The sequence below is a fragment of the Capra hircus genome, chromosome 24 (assembly GCF_001704415.2).
Source record: "Capra hircus breed San Clemente chromosome 24, ASM170441v1, whole genome shotgun sequence".
NCBI lineage: Eukaryota > Metazoa > Chordata > Mammalia > Artiodactyla > Bovidae > Capra > Capra hircus.
Genome location: NC_030831.1, coordinates 12943432 through 12961304, shown reverse-complemented (window position 1 = coordinate 12961304; position 17873 = coordinate 12943432). Strand labels below are relative to the sequence as shown.

At 43.0% G+C, this 17873-nt stretch overlaps 1 pseudogene; it reads left to right on the top strand.

Annotated features, from left to right (window-relative positions):
* Window positions 12860–17382, top strand: LOC108633764 (annotated as a pseudogene).

The following is a 17873-nucleotide window of genomic DNA, read 5'->3' as shown; positions in this document are numbered from 1 at the left end:
TTTACCATCTGAGCCATCAGGGAAGCCTCTATGATAAAAAGAACAACCTTCTTTTGGTGTTAGACGGTTTTGTAGGTCATCATAAATACGTTCAGCTTCAGCTTCTTTGACATTATTGATTGGGGTAGAGACTTGGATTACTGTGATATTGAATGGTTTGCTTGGAAACGTACAGAGATCCTTTTGTCTTTTTTTGAAATTGCACCTAAAGTACTTCATTTTAGACTCTTTAGTTGACTATGAGGGATATTCCATTTCTTCTATGGGATACTTGCCCCCAAGTAGTAGATATAAGGATCATCTGAATTAAATTTGTCCATTTATGTCCATCACCTTGTCCAGTGGATGACATTTTGTCAGAAGTATCTTCCGTTATCCACCCACCTTGGGTGGATCTACACAGCATGGCTCATAGTTTCACTCAGTTAGACAAGGCTGTATGCCATGTGATTAGTTTGCTTAGTTTTCTGTGATTGTGGTTTTCATTTTTTCTGCCCTCTGATGAATAAGGATCAGAGGCTTGTGAATCTTCCTGATGGTAGGGACTGGCTGTGGGGGAATTTGTGTCTTCCTCTGATGGATGGGGCAATGCTTAGCAAATTTTTAATCCAAATTTCTTTTGGGGCTGTGTTCCCTTCCTGTTATTTGTCCTTAGGACAAACTATGGTAGGGGTAATGGTGGTAAAGGTGACCTCCTTCCAAAGGACTTATGCCAGCATGCTGCAGCTCCCAGGGCTGTTGTATTCAGTGCCCCTGGCCACACAGCAAGCAACTGTCCATGAATGCCTCTGCTGGGGACCCCTGAACATTCACAGGCAAGTTGGTTCCTTCTCTTGTGGGGTCACTGCTCCTTTCTCCCGGGCCCTGGTGCACCACCACCTAAGGTACTACTAGTGGCTCAGATGGTAATGAATCTGCCTGCAGTGCAGGAGACCCAGGTTGATCCCTAGGTTGGGAAGATCCCCTGGAGAGGGGAATGGCAACCCCCTCCATTATTCTTTCCTGGAGAATTCCATTGAAAGAGGAGCCTGGCTGGCTACAGCCCATGGTGTTGTGAAGACTTGGACATGAGTGAGTGATTAACAGTTTTTTCAGTGAACCACCTATATCTACATAGGTCTGGAGGAGTCTCAGCCACCAAAGCCATAGTGCAAAAGATGGATCAAGATGATGCATGCCCTTTGAGGCCTCACTTTGAGCATGAGAAAATGTAGTAAGAGAAAAAGATGATGAAGTGTGAGAGGATAGTCTTGTCCCATGATCCAGGCAAGACCCTGGGACAGGCTGCCAAGTGTGAGTTCTTAGCTTCTTGCAGGGAAGAAATCAAGAGTGAACTACAGTAAATTGAAGGAAGATTTATTCAGGTAAATACAGAGAGTATAGGCCATCTCACTAGGTGAGAGATCCTGAAATACGGGGTGATTAGTTTTTATTGGCTGGGTTGGTTTCCTAGATGACTGAGTGGGAGTATTATTCTACTATTTTGGGGAAGGAGTACTGATTTCCAGGAATGGGCCACTGCCCACATTTTGGCTTTTATGTCTCCTTGAAAATGTCATGGAACCTGTGGGTGTGTAATTTAGCCTGCCAATGTATAAACATGAGTGTAATAATGAAGCTTCTTGTATACTTCTTGTATACTTGGAAATCAAGTTTGCTCTGCTATGTCATTCTTTTACATAGGTCTTTCTACATAGGTCTGGAGGCGTCTCACCCACCAGAGCCATAGCTCAAAAGATGGATCAAGATTATCCATGCCCTTTGAGGCCTCACTTTGAGCACCAGAAGATGTCATAAGAGAAAAAGATGGTGAAGTGTAGCCCTGTCCTCTTCCTGTCTCACTTTGTAATTTTTAATATAAATTTATTTCTTTTAATTGGAGGTCAGTTACTTTACAATATTGTATTGGTTTTGCCATACATCAACATGAATCTGCCATAGATGTACACATGTTCCCCATCCTGAACCCCCCTCCTGCCTCCCTCCCAATACCATCCCTCTGGGTCATCCCAGTGCACCAGCCCCGAGCATCCTGTATCATGCATCAAACGTGGACTGGTGATTCATTTCACATATGATATTATACATGTTTCAGTGCCATTTTCCCAAATCATCCCACCCTCGCCCTCTCCCACAGAGTCCAAAAGACTGTTCTACACATCTGTGTCTCTTTTGCTGTCTCGCATACAGGGTTATCATTACCATCTTTCTAAATTCCATATATATGCGTTACTATACTGTATTGGTGTTTTTCTTTCTGGCTTACTTCACTCTGTATAATAGGCTCCAGTTTCATCCACCTCATTAGAACTGATTCAAATGTATTCTTTTTAATGGCTGAGTAATACTCCATTGTGTATATGTACCACAGCTTTCTTATCCATTAATCTGCTGATGGACATCTAGGTTGCTTCCATGCCCTGGCTATTATACAGTGCTACGATGAACCTTGGGGTACATGTGTCTCTTTCAGTTCTGGTTTCTTCAGTGTGTATGCCCAGCAATGAGATTGCTGGTTCATAAGGCAGTTCTATTTCCAGTTTTTTAAGGAATCTCCACACTGTTCTCCATAGTGGCTGTACTAGATTGCATTCCCACCAACAGTGTAAGAGGTTTCCCTTTTCTCACACCCTCTCCAGCGTTTATTGCTTGTAACTTTTGGATCGCTGCCATTCTGACTGGTGTGAAATGGTACCTCATTGTGGTTTTGATTTGCATTTCTCTGATAATGAGTGCTGTTGAGCATCTTTTCATGTGTTTGTTACCATCTGTATGTCTTCTTTGGAGAAATATCTATTTAGTTCTTTGGCCCATTTTTTGACTGGGTCGTTTATTTTTCTGGAATTGAGCTGCAGGAGTTGCTTGTAAATTTTTGAGATTAATTCTTTGTCATTTGCTTCATTTGCTATTATTTTCTCCAATTCTGAAGGCTATCTTTTCACCTTGCTTATAGTTTCCTTTGTTGTGCAGAAGCTTTTAATTTTAATTAGATCCCATTTATTAATTTTTGCTTTTATTTCCAATATTCTGGGAGGTGGGTCATAGAGGATCCTGCTGTGATGTATGTCAAAGAGTGTTTTCCTATGTTCTCCTCTAGGAGTTTTATAGTTTCTGGTCTTACATTTAGATCTTTAATCCATTGTGAGTTTATTTTTGTGTATGGCATTAGAAAGTATTCTAGTTTCATTCTTTTACAAGTGGTTGGCCAGTTTTCCCAGCACCACTTGTTAAAGAGATTGTCTTTCTCCATTGTATATTCTTGCCTCCTTTGTCAAAGATAAGGTGTCCATAGGTGCGTGGTTTTATCTCTGGGCTTTCTATTTTGTTCCATTGATCTATATTTCTGTCTTTGTGCCAGCACCATACTGTCTTGATGACTGTGGCTTTGTAATAGAGCCTGAAGTCAGGCAGGTTGATTCCTCCAGTTCCATTCTTCTTTCTCAAGGTTGTTTTGACTTTTCGAGATTTTTTGTATTTCCATACAAATTGTGAAATTATTAGTTCTAGCTCAGTGAAAAATACCATTGGTAGCTTGATAGGGATTGCATTGAATCTATAGATTGCTTTGGGTAATATACTCATTTTCATTATATTGATTCTTCCGAGCCATGAATATGGTATATTTCTCCATCTATTAGTGTCCTCTTTGATTTCTTTCGCCAGTGTTTTATAGTTTTCTATATATATGTCTTTTGTTTCTCTCTCTCTCTCTCTCTCTCTCTCTATATATATATATATATATATACATACACACACATATATTCCTAAGTATTTTATTCTTTTCGTTGCAATGGTGAATGGAATTGTTTCCTTAATTTCTCTTTCTATTTTCTCATTATTAGTGTATAGGAATGCAAGGAATTTCTGTGTGTTGATTTTATATTTTGCAACTTTACTATATTCATTGATTAGCTCTAGTAATTTTGTGGTGGAGTCTTTAGGGTCTTCTATGTAGAGAATCAAGTCATCTGCAAACAGTGAGAGTTTTACTTCTTCTTTTCCAATTTGGATTCCTTTTATTTCTTTTTCTGCTCTGATTGCTGCGGCCAAAACTTCCAAAACTATGTTGAATAGTAATGATGAGAGTGGGCACTCTTGTCTTGTTCCTGACTTTAGGGAAAATGCTTTCAATTATTCACCATTGAGGATAATGTTTGCTGTGCGTTTGTCATATATAGCTTTTATTATGTTGAGGTATGTTCCTTCTATTCCTGCTTTCTGGAGAGTTATTATCATAAATAGATGTTAAATTTTGTCAAAGGCTTTCTCTGGATTTATTGAGATAATCATATGGTTTTTATTTTTCAATTTGTTAATGCAGTGTATTACATTGATTGATTTGCGGATACTGAAGAATCCTTGCATCCCTGGGATAAAAGCCCATTTGGTCATGATGTATGATCTTTCTAATGTGTTATTGGATACTGATTGCTAGAATTTTGTTAAGGATTTTTGCATCTATGTTCATCAGTGATATTGGCCTGTAGTTTTCTTTTTTGTGGCATCTTTGTCAGGTTTTGGTATTAGGGTGATGGTGGCTTCATAGAATGAGTTTGGAAGTTTACCTTCCTCTGCAATTTTCTGGAAGAGTTTGAGGAGGATAGGTGTTACCTCTTCTCTAAATTTTTGGTAGAATTCAGCTGTGAAGCCATCTGGTACTGGGCTTTTGTTGCTGGAAGATTGCTGATTACAGTTTCAATTTACATGCTTGTGATGGATCTGTTAAGTTTTTCTATGTCTTCCTGGTTCAGTTTTGGAAAGTTTCACTCTTCTAAGAACTTGTACATTTCTTCCAAGTTGTCCATTTTATTGGCATATAATTGCTGATAGTAGTCTCTTATGATCCTTTGTATTTCTGTGTTGTCTGTTGTGATCACTCCATTTTCATTTCTAATTTTATTGATTTGATTTTTCTCCCTTTGTTTCTTGATGAGTCTGGCTAATGGTTTATCAATTTTATTTTTCCTCTCAAAGAACAAGCTTTTGGTTTTGTTGTTGTTTGCTATGGTCTCTTTTGTTTGCTTTGCATTTATTTCTGCCCTAATTTTTAAGATTTCTTTCTTTCTACTAACCCTGGAGTTCTTCATTTCTTTCTTTTCTAGTTGCTAGTGGAGAGTTAGGTTATTTGTCTTTTTTTCTTTTTCCTTGAGGTACGCTTGTATTGCTATGAACCTTCCCCTTACTATTGCTTTTACAGTGTCCCACAGGTTTGGGGTTGTTGTGTTTTCATTTTCATTCATTTCTATGCATATTTTGATTTCTTTTTTATTTCCTCTGTGATTTATTGGTTATTCAGCAGCGTGTTGTTCAGCCTCCATATGTTGGAATTTTTAATAGTTTTTATCCTGTAATTGAGATATAATTTTACTTCATTGTGGTCAGAAAAAATGCTTGGAATGATTTCAATTTTTTGAATTTAGCAAGCCTCAATTTATGGCTCATGATGTGATCTATCCTGGAGAATGTTCCCTGTGCACTTGAGAAAAAGGTGAAATTCATTGTTTTGGGGTGAAATGTCCTATAGATATCAATTAGGTGTAACTGGTCTATTGTATCATTTAAAGTTTGTGTTTCCTTGTTAATTTTCTGTTTAGTCGATCTATCCATAGGTGTGAGTGTGGTATTAAAGTCTCCCACTATCATTGTGTTATTGTTAATTTCCCCTTTCATACTTGTTAACATTTGTCTTACATATTGTAGTGCTGTTATGTTGGTTGCATATATATTTATAATTGTTATACCTTCTTGGATTGATCCTTTGATCATTATGTAGTGTACTTCTTTGTCTCTTTTCACAGTCTTTTTTTTTTTTTTAATCTATTTTATCTGATATGAGTATTGCTATTCCTGCTTTCTTTTGGTCTCTATTTGCATGGAATATCTTTTTCCAGCCCTTCACTTTCAGTCTGTATGTGTCCCTTGTTTTGAGGTGGGTTTCTTGTAGACAACATATATAGGAGTCTTGCTTTTGTATCCATTCAGCCAGTCTTTGTTTTTTGGTTGGGGCATTCAAACCATTTACATTTAAGGTAATTACTGATAAGCATGATCCTGTTGCCATTTACTTTATTATTTTGGGTTTGAGTTTATACACCCTTTTTGTGTTTCCTGTCTAGAGAAGATTCTTTAGCATTTGTTGGAGAGCTGGCTTGATGGTGCTGAATTTTCTCAGATTTTGCTTGTCTGTAAAGCAAATTTGGAAAACTCAGCAGTGGCCACAGGACTGGAAAAGGTCAGTTTTCATTCCAATATCAAAAAAGGCAATGCCAAAAACTGTTCAAACTACCACACAATTACACCCATCTCACATGCTAGTAAAGTAATGCTCAAAATTCTCCAAGCCAGGCTTCAGCAATATGTAAATTGTGAACTTTCAGATGTTCAAGCTAGTTTTAGAAAAGGCAGAGGAACCAGAGACCAAATTGCCAAAATCCGCTGGATCACCAAAAAAACAAGAGAGTTCCAGAAAAACATCTATCTCTGCTTTGTTGACTATGCCAAAGCCTTTGACTGTGTGGATCACAATAAACTGTGGAAAATTCTGAAAGAGATGGGAATACCAGACCACCTAACCTGCCTCTTGAGATACCTATATGCAGGTCAGGAAGCAACAGTGAGAACTGGACATGGAACAACAGACTGGTTCCAAATAGGAAAAGGAGTACGTCAAGGCTGTATATTGTCACTCTGCTTATTTAACTTCTATGCAGAGTACATCATGAGAAATGCTGGGCTGGAAGAAGCACAAGCTGGAATCAAGATTTCTGGGAGAAATATCAATAACCTCAGATATGCAGATGACACCACCCTTATGGCAGAAAGTGAAGAGAAACTAAAAGGCATCTTGATGAAAGTGAAAGAAGAGAGTGAAAAAGTTGACTTAAAGCTCAACATTCAGAAAACGAAGATCATGGCATCTGGTCCCATCACTTCATAGGAAATGCAGAAACAGTGGAAACAGTGTCAGACTTTATTTTCTTGGGCTCCAAAATCACTGCAGATGATGACTGCAGCCATGAAATTAAAAGAGGCTTACTCCTTGGAAGAAAAGTTATGACCAATCTAGATAGCATATTAAAAAGCAGAGACATTACTTTCCCAACAAAGGTCCATCTAGTCAATGCTATGGTTTTCCCAGTAGTCATGTATGGATGTGAGAGTTGGACTGTGAAGAAAGATGAGCACCGAAGAAATGATGCTTTTGAACTGTGGAGTTGGAGAAGACTCTTGAGAATCCCTTGGACTACAAGGAGATCTAACCAGTCCATTCTCAAGGAGATCAACCCTGGGATTTCTTTGGAAGGAATGATGCTAAAGCTGAAACTTCAGTACTTTGGCCACCTCATGCCAAAGAGGAGTTGACTCATTGGACAAGAGTTGACTCATTGGAAAAGACTCTGGTGCTGGGAGGGATTGGGGACAGGAGGAGAAGGGAACGACAAAGGATGAGATTGTTGGATGGCATCACTGACTTGATGGACTTGAGTCTGAGTGAACTCCGGGAGTTGGTGATGGACAGGGAAGCCTGGTGTGCTGTGATTCATGGGGCTGCAGAGTCGGAAATGACTGAGCGACTGAACTGAACTGAAAGCAGACAAGCTTTTGATTTCTCCTTCATATTTGAATGAGATCCTGCTGGGTACGGTAATCTGGGCTGTAGGTTATTTTCTTTCATCACTTTAAGTATGTCCTGCCATTCTCTCCTTGCCCGAAGAGTTTCTACTGAAAGATCAGCTCTTGTCCTTATGGGAATCCCCTTGTGTGTTATTTGTTGTTTATCCCTTGCTGCATTTAATATTTGTTCTTTGTGTTTGATCTTTGTTAATTTGATTAACATGTGCCTTGGTGTGTTTTGCCTTGGGTTTATCCTGTTTGAGACTCTTGGTTCCTTGGACTTAGGTGATTATTTCCTTCCCCATTTTAGGGAATTTTTCAACTATTATCTCCTCAAGTATTTTCTCATGTTCTTTCTATTTGTCGTCTTCTTCTGGGACTCCTATGATTCAAATGTTGGGGTGTTTAACATTGTCCCAGAGGTCTCTGAGATTGTCCTCATTTCTTCTAATTCATGTTTCTTTTTTCCTCTCTGCTTCATTTATTTCTACCATTCTGTCTTCTACCTCACTAATCCTATCTTCTCCCTCCATTATTCTACTCTTTGTTCCCTCCAGAGTGTTTTTGATATCATTTATTGCATTATTCATTATATATTGACTTTTTTTTTATTTCTTCTAGGTCTTTGTTAAACCTTTCTTGCATCTTCTCAATCCTTTCCAGGCTATTTATCTGTGACTCCATTTTGTTTTCAAGTTTTTGGATCATTTTCACTATCATTATTTGGAATTCTTTATCAGGTAGATTCCCTATCTCTTGATCTTTGGTTTGGTTTGGTGGGCATTTATCCTGTTCCTTTACCTGCTGGGTATTCCTCTGTCTCTTCATCTTGTTTATATTGATGTGTTTGGGGTGGCCTTTCTGTATTCTGGCAGTTTGTGGAGTTCTCTTGATTGTGGAGTTTCCTCACCGTTGGTGGGGTTGTATGGGTAGCTTGTCAAGGTTCCTGGTTAGGGAAACTTGTGTAGGTGTTCTGGTGGGTGGGGCTTGATTTCTTTTCTCTGGAGTGCAATGAAGTGTCCAGTAATGAGTTATGAGATGTCAGTGGTTTTGGAGTGACTTTGGGCAGCCTGCATATTGAAGCTAAGGGCTATATTCCTGTTTTATTGGAGAATTTGCATGGTATGTCTTGCTCCATAACTTGTTGGCCCTAGGGTGGTGCATGGTTTCAGTGTTGGTATGGAAGCATTTGATGAGCTCCGTCAATTAATGTTCCCTGGAGTCAGGAGTTCTCTGGTGTTCTCAGGATTTGGACTTAAGCCTTCTGCTTCTGGTTTTCAGTCTTATTTTTACAGTAGCCTTAAGACTTCTCCATCTATATAGCAACACTGATAAAACATCTAGGTTAAAGATGAAAAGTTTCTCCATAGTGAGGGACACTTAGAGAAGTTCACAGAGTTACATGGAGAAAAGAAGAGGGAGGAGGGAGATAGAGGTAACCAGGATGAGAAGAGGGGGAATTAAAAGAGGAGAGAGCAAGCTAACCAGTAATCACTTCCTTATGTGCACTCCACAGTCTGGACCACTCAGAGATGTTAATGGAGTTATACAGAGAATAGAAGAGGGAGGAAGGAGACAGAGGTGGCCAGGAGGATAAATGGGGGAATCAAAAGGAGAGAGACAGATCCAGCTAGTAATCAGTTTCCTAAGTGTTCTCCATCGTCCGGAACACACAAAGAGATTCACAGAGTTGGGTAGAGAACAGAAGGGGAAGGGAAGAGACAGAGGTGACCTGGTGGAAAAAAAGGAGAGTCCAAAGGGCGAGAGAGCAGTCAAGCCAGTAATCTCGCTCCCAAGTAAAAATGGGTACTGAAGATTGGGTTCTTAAAGGTACAACATTAATAACAAATACCAAAAAGCAAAGATTAAAAATCTAGAGTAGAGGTTGGATTTTCAAAAATACAATATTAAAGAAAAAAGTCACAAAATTATATTATATATATATATATATATGTGAAGTTTGTTTTAAAAGATAGGGGGTCTCTATCTTTTTTTATTTTTATTTTTTTGCCAAGTAATAGTAGGTTATAAAAATGAAAATTAAAGAAGTAATACAGGACTTAAAAATAGAAAAAAAATTAAATAAAAGAATGATAGTAAAAATAGCAAAAATATATCTAGGACTTTCTCTGGTGTTGTGGGCAGTGTGGGGTTAGTTCATTTTTGGATAGTTCCTTAATCCAGCTTATATTTCTCAAGATCTATAGGCCCCTTCCAATGTAGTCAGTACTAACTACAGGGTTTTAATCTATTGCTCCTGTCACTTCCAAAGAGGTCCCCTCTGGTTTAACTTCTGTTTGCTGCTCTCTTCAGTGTCTAATTTCCGCCCAAACACAAGGGGGTGGTGGTGGACACTTTTTTAGGCTCACTTGTTCAGTCGCCCTGTGGGGAGGGAGGGACGCTGAAAACAAATAACACTGGCATGTGCTTGCAGTGTCTCGGCCACACTGGGTTTGTCTCCGGTCATGGCGTGTTTGCTTTCACTGTCTACACTGCTTAGACTCTAGGTTGCTCTGCCAGAAACTGTCTGAGGCTGCCCCTGGTTTGTATGCAAATCCCAGGTCTAAGCTGCTCAGGTTCAGGTACTTGGGTAGTCCTCAGAGGCACAGACTCGGTTGGGCCTGCATTTTGTGCCCTTCCTAGGTCCGAGCAGCTCAGGTGATGAGGTGTTTGGTGAGTGCAGTTGCTGTGACTTATCACCTCCCTTGTCCTTCCTGCTCAGTTTTCTGGGTGTACAACCAGCTCACCTTCTCAGGCAGATGTTGACCATCCAGAATTCCAAGAAGTCTTGGTTAGCAACGAAGCCTGCTTGTAGTTTGGTAGGTAATGCCTCTCTGGGGCCCTGATTGCCCCCCCTTCTGGCTCTGGCTGCCTTTGCCTGCCTGTCATGGAGGGCAGGGTTGGGCCAGTCTGCAGCCGGATAGCTCTGTTCAGTCCTTTGTTCTGTGAGCAGGCCTGTCAGTGTCTTAGGTCAGGGCTCTTCCCATGGTAGCTATCCCACAATCTGATTTGCTATCTCAAGTTAGTTCCCTTAGATTGCCTTCGGGGCATTCAGGCCCAGTCCTTACTCTAAGAAATGCAGCCTGCATCTTCCTGCCCAGCCCCCACTTGCTAGTGGCAGATGCAGGCATCTGCATTGCTTCTCCTCTGGGGGAGTTACCATTAGGCATGTAATCTGTGGGTTTTAATTATTTATTTATTTTTCCTCCCAGTTATGTTGCCCTCTGTGATTCCAAAGCTAGCCACAGACTCGGCAGTGAGAGTATTTCCTGTAGTTTGGTAACTTCTCTCTTTTTTAAGACTCCCTACCTCTTTTGTCTCTCTTTTTATCTTTTATATTTTTTCCTACCTCCTTTTGAAGACAATGGGCTGCTTTTCTGGGTGCCTGATGACCTCTGCCAGCATTCAGAAATTGTTTTGTGGAATTTACTCAGTGTTCAAATGTTCTTTTGATGAATTTGTGGGGGAGAAAGTGGTCTCCCCATCCTATTCCTCTGCCATCTTAGGACCCCCACACACACTTTGTAATTTAAAAAGGAACACAAAGCCTTCAGGGTTTTGGATTTTCTATCGAGGATCAAATTTTATTCAGAGCAAGTTATTTGAGGTTATATCTTGTTTCTATCTGTATTCACTTGCCAAGTGAAGTGACCTGGTTTTCTATGCTCACATGTTTGCCTTCATTTGCCTTCTGTTCATAATAAGTATGAATTTTTTGTTCCCTACTGTGTTCCCCCTTTGCCTGGCAAAGTAATAAAGCCACTATTTCCTTCTCCTGTATAACTCTATCTCTGTATTTCTGTTTGGCATTGGTGTGCAAAGAGCCAAGATTCTGGCAACAATATGAAGGTTTTAATAAACAATAATTTGAATTAAATATACAGTCTATGAATGAGAACTGGATATTTATATTGTTGGTTATTTTACCAAAAGTTTAGTCTCTCTGTTGGTGAGAAGTGCTGAATCAAGTCTTGCAGGTATAGTTTTGGGTGAAGTAGAAGAGAATAGCTCTGCTAAGTAAAAGGGTCCACAAGAGGCTAATGTCCTCAAAACTGTGTGTCCCAACCTGGGGTGATTTGTGAGTGTTAGGCAGGATGGTCGGCTCAATGAGGTGCATAACAGCACCGGGGACCTGAGTCATGTTTTCTGTTTTCTTGAAGAACATTCCTTAACCAAAAAAGGAAAATTTTCTATATGCGATAGCATAAGGAAGGCATTGCATGAGCTCATTCTGCCTGTCCAATCAGGTATCGCCAAGTACCCTGTAACTGAGACAAAGAGCTGACTGTATATAAACCACCATACTGCTTTGTTCGGGGCTCTGGTCTGATTCCGCTGCGTCGGATGAGGCTTGAGCCCTAGCGCGCTAGAAATAAAAATTCCCTTCTTGCCTTTACATTACCACGGTGGACTTGTTCACTCTCTTGGTTGGTTTGGAGATACGGGCTCAGTGCATAACATTTGGGGGCTCGTCTGGGATCTCCGGCCTACCGGGGAGGACAACTCTCCTGGTAGAAGGGAATAATCTCGTTAGGAGTTGAGAGCTCTGAGCACCAGTGCTAGCAGTGCAGAGGCCTAGATTAAGTCCGGGGCCCAGTTTCGTACTGGGGAGGCATCTAGGTGTAAGGTGAAGAGGCAAGCCCAGGGTAAGGCCGGGTCCCCAGTAGCGAACCGGGAGGGCAGCTGGCACTGAGGACGTCCTGACGGTAAGACACTTGCAAGTAGAGAAGGGGTCTCTAGTGCTATAAAGGAGACTGAAAGTAATATTGAGAGTTGGAATCTGTTTGTTGTGTCATTTTTGTGACTCTGTGTGCCAGCACTGTCTGTGTGAGTCTTGTTGTCATCGTCCGCGTTCTCTGTACCCATGGGGCAACCTACTTCTACTCCACTGTCTCTGATGACTGACCATTTTTCTGATTTTAAGTCTAGAGCTCAGAATCTTTCATTACTGATAAAGAAGAGCAAACTGGTGACCTTCTGTTCCGCCGAGTGGCCCACCTTTGACGTCGGATGGCCACAAGAGGGAACCTTCAATCCCCAAATTATCCAGGCAGTTAAAGAGAGGGTGCTTACCCCTAGTCCTGTCGGGCACCCAGACCAGACTCCCTACATTCTAGTCTGGCAGGATCTAGTGAGAAACCCGCTGGAATGGCCTAAACCCTTTGTTCTCGCTCCTTCTAAACCTCCTAAACCTCCCCGCCCCTCTTCCCTGACTCCAACCTCGCTAAACCCACAGGTGCTAGTCATGAAAGCTTCTGAAGAAAAAGAAGAAAAACAGGATGAAAAACGACCTAAGCCGGTGTTCCAGGAGTCTTCTTCTCTGTATCCTAATCTGATTGACCTGGAAACTGAGTTGTTCCCACCCCCGTACACGGATCCACATCCGCCCTTTCTTCCACAGGTTCCACATGTTTCATCGGGAGAAGCCCGGAGGAGGGCCAAGCCCTCAGCTCCTCCTAGAGAAGGGGGCCCTGCCCAGGGAACTCCGGGAAGAGCAAGGGAAATGGCTAGAGGAGAGGAAGAAGAAGGCCCAGAAATTCCCTCCTCCACTGTTCATGCATTTCTGGTCCAGGCGGGGCCAGCCAGAGAGGGTGGGGAATGGACATATCAGTATTGGCCCTTTGCCACTAGTGATTTGTACAATTGGAAGACTCAAACTCCCTCTTTCTCTGAGAAACCGCAGGGTCTTATTGATCTTTTAGAATCTATCCTCTTTACTCACAATCCCACTTGGGATGATTGTCAGCAACTGTTACAGGTACTTTTTACTACAGAAGAGCACGAAAGGATCCTGTCAGAAGCCCGGAAAAATGTGCCAGGGGTGGATGGGAGGCCCACAATACAGCCTCACCTCATTGAAGAGGGGTTCCCCTTGGTGCGACCCAACTGGGACTTCGAACGTGCTGAAGGTAGGGAGGTCTCTGAGTGTACCATCAGACTCTCATGGCTGGCCTTAGAGCGGCCGCCAGAAAGCCAACTAATTTGGCCAAGGTAAATTCAGTGAGGCAAGAGCCAAATGAGAGCCCAGCAGCCTTCCTTGAAAGGATAATGGAAGCTTTTAGACAGTATTCTCCTATGGACCCACAGGCAGATGAGTCTCAAGCAGCAGTTATGCTAGCATTTGTGAATCAGGCAGCCCCCGATATTAGGAGAAAGTTACAAAAGATAGAGAGGCTGGGTGACCAGTCCTTGCAAGATCTAGTGAGGGCAGCAGAGAGAGTTTTCAATCATAGAGAGACCCCAGAGGAGAGAGAGTACCGCATTAGAAGGGAAGAAAGAGAATTTAGAGCTGAAGAAAACCGTAAGAACCAAAAAGAGCTGGCTCAGATATTTTTCGCCAGAATTGAAAACAAAAATAGGTTCCAAAAAGGGGAAAAGCTAGACTCAAAGACTGAGGAAAAACGTGCAAGGCACAAGCTTGAAAAAAAAAACAATGTACGTTTTGTAAGGAGATTGGACATTGGAAAGATAAATGCCCCAAGAAAAACCTAAAAGAGGGGCCCAAAAATCCCAAGAACAAGACTCGCTCTCCTGACCGTCATATCCTCTACGCGGGTGAGAATAGTGACTAGGGGGGTCAAGGCTCGACGCCCCTCCCCGAGTCCTGGGTAACTATAAATGTGTAGGGGAAACTGGTTGGCTTCATGGTGGATACGGGAGCTCAATACTCAGTCTTAAACCAAAGAGATGGACCCATGTCTAAGAAAAGTAGCTGGGTGCAGGGAGCAACCGGGACTAAGCGATATGGATGGACTACAAAATGACATGGGAACTTGGGGACCCACCAAGTGACCCATTCCTTTCTGGTGATATCTGAGTGTCCAGCACCCTTGCTGGGAAGAGCGTTACTGTCTAAATTAAATGCCCAAATTCATTTCGACCACGGGCAAGTGTCAGTTTTAGATGGAATCGGGCATCCTCTTCAGGTCTTGTCTCTGGCATTAAAGGATAAATACAGACTATACTTGCCAGAGGCCCCAGCGACAATAAGTCCTAAAGTACAGCCATGGGTTTGGAGATACCCCCAGGCCTGGGCTGAAACAGCAGGAATGGGACTGGCCAAACAGAGGCCCCCTATTATTGTGGAACTGAAAGCCAGTGCCACACCGGTGAGAGTGTGGCAGTATCCCATGAGTCAAGAGGCTTGGCAAGGAATTACTCCTCACATACAACGCCTCATAGACCCTGGGCCTTGAGAAAGTGCCGGTCCCCATGGAACACTCCCCTGCTTCCCATAAAGAAGCCTGGGGGAACTGATTTTAGACCGGTTCAAGACCTGCGAGAAGTCAACAAACGGGTGAGTGACATTCGTCCTATGGTTCCTAACCCTTATACATTGCTAAGCAGCTTGCCACCAAGCTACGTTTGGTATACTGTTTTAGATTTAAAAGATGCCTTTTTCAGTCTGCCTCTTGCCCTTGCAAGCCAAGAGATCTTCTCCTTCGAATGGCAGGAAGACGGTGTTCAGACTCCTGTGCAGCTGACATGGACTCCTTACCACAGGGTTTCAAAAACTCACCCACGTTGTTTAACAAGGCCTTGGATGAAGACTTTCATGAGTATCGGGTTGAACACCCTACCATTGTTTTATTACAATATGTTGATGACCTTATGCTGGCAGTGACTACGGAAAAAGAGTGCCAAGAGGCAACAGGGGACCTCCTCCAAACCTTGGGGACTTTAGGTTACAGGGCCGGTGTCAAAAAGGCCCAGATTGCCAAGCAAGAGGTTACATACCTCGGTTATAAGATAAAACAGGGCCAGAAGTGGCTAACACAGGCTATGAAAGAAACCATCCTCCAGATCCCTGAGCCGGCCAACCCTAGACAAGTGAGAGAATTTCTGGGAACTGTGGGATATTGCCTATTATGGATCTTGGGGTTTGCAGAAAAGGCCAGGCCCCTGTATGAAGGGACCAAAGAAAACAAAGACTGGAAATGGACTGAGTCAATGAAAACGGCCTTTCAGGAGCTCAGGCATGCCTTGCTGGAAGCTCCTGCCCTTGCCCTTCCTGACCCATCTAAGCCTTTCCAATTATTTATAGATGAAAGGTGAGGGATAGGAAAAGGGGTACTAACACAGAAGTGGGGACCTTGGAAGCGTCCCATAGCTTACCTTTCCAAGAAATTGGACCCAGTGGCAGCCGGATGGCCACCTTGCCTCCGAATCATTGCGGCCACCGCACTCCTAGTCCATGATGCTGATAAGCTGACTTATGGACAGAGACTCTTGGTCTACACTCCTCATGCTATAGAGAGAGTTCTGAAACAACCCCCGGGTAAATGGATTTCCAATGCCCGCTTGACACACAACCAGGCCCTGCTACTTGACACCTCACGGATTCATTTTCAAATGCCCTGCACTCTAAACCCAGCTACTCTTTTGCCCAATCCAGAGGGGGATAGCCCCCTCCACGATTGCGATGAGATACTGGCCGGGGTAACGGCAATATGGAAGGACTTAACAGATACACCACTGGATAACAGTGAGCTAATATGGTTTACAGATGGAAGCAGTTATGTAAAAGATGGACAGAGACGGGTGGGGGCCGCAGTGGTAGATGATTCTGGACGGACGATATGGGTGGAGACTCTTTCCCCAGACACCTCAGCACAAAGAGCAGAGTTAATTGCCCAGATTCAAGCATTAGAGAGAGCTAAAGGAAAAAGAATAACTATTTTTTACTGACAGTCGCTATGCTTTTGGCACGGTACACATCCAGGGCCCGATATATCAGGAACGGGGGTTTTTGACAGCTGAAGGAAAAGAGATTAAAAACTTGCCAGAAATCCGTCGACTTCTGGAGGCTGTGCAGTTGCCTCGGGCTGTATCAACAGTACATGTACCTGGACGTCAAAAAGGGGACAGTCCCATGGCACGAGGAAATCATGCCACAGATCTGGCGGCTCGAAAAGCGGCTAATGAAGATTTCATCGCTCCGGTGTTGGCGATCGGACTTTCACCCCCAGGTATGGGAACTCTGCCCCCAACCCCTGAGTATTCATCCACAGACCTTGCCTGGATCCAGGAACGTCCCAACCTCCAACAAGAAGAGGATGGATGGTACTGAGACTCCGATGGTTACTTATACTCCCTGCTCAGTTGGGACGGCAACTGTGTGAGCATCTACACTCGTCTACTCATCTGGGAGAGAAAAAGACTCTGATGCTTTTTCAAACTGTACGCCTGCAATTCCCCCGGCACCAAACAACTGTGAAGAACATAGTACATGCTTGTAAGGCATGTCAACAGATGAGGCCAGGAAAGAGGCAACACGCAGGACTGAGGTATCGGGGAGAAGGGCCAGGGCAGCACTGGGAAATAGATTTCACCGAGGTAAAGCCAGGCAAGTATGGTTACCGGTACTTGTTAGTGTTGGTAGATACCTTCTCAGGGTGGGTAGAAGCTTTTCCTACTAAGGGAGAAACTGCAATGTTAGTGGCTAAAAAGATTTTAGAAGAAATAGTTTCCAGGTTTGGCCTGCCGGTGACTATTGGCTCTGATAATGGACCTGCTTTTGTGAGCCAAATAGTTCAGAACCTTGCCCGGTCTCTAGGGACCAAATGGAAATTACATTGTGAATACAGCCCACAGAGCTCGGGGCAAGTTGAAAGAATGAATCGGACCCTAAAAAGAACTTTAACTAAATTGGCTATAGAGACTGGCGGGGACTGGGTGACTCTCCTTCCCTTCGCCCTCTTTCGCGCACGTAATACTCCTTATCAGCTTAATCTGACCCCATTTGAAATTCTGTATGGGTGACCTCCCCCTGTATGGCCAATATTTGAAGGAAAGAAACTTCCACCTCCTACTTTGGAACAATTCCAGGAGGCTTTGATGGCTTTGGGCTAAGTGCATTCTCGCGTCTGGAAACTGCTCTGGGAAATACATGAGGGTCAAAACAAGCCGACTATCCCCTCACATAACATCGGCCCCGGAGATTGGGTGTGGGTCAAAAGGCACCACACCAAGGCACTAGAACCTAAATGGAATGGTCCTTATGTTGTTCTTCTTACCACCCCAACTGCCCTAAAGGTCGATGGTATCGGGCCTTGGGTGCATTGCAACCACGTACGCCCAGCTACTTCAGCAGAGCAGGAAGACGCTAAAAAAGAATGGGAAGCGTCTCTGCACCCGTCCAACCCCCTGAGGCTGAAGCTCCAGGGTCGTCGACAGGACCAAGGCAACTCGTCTGGACCATCTTATGGATGACCATGTTACTCTGCTCCGAAGCTGCCAGCGTAAACCCACACCAACCC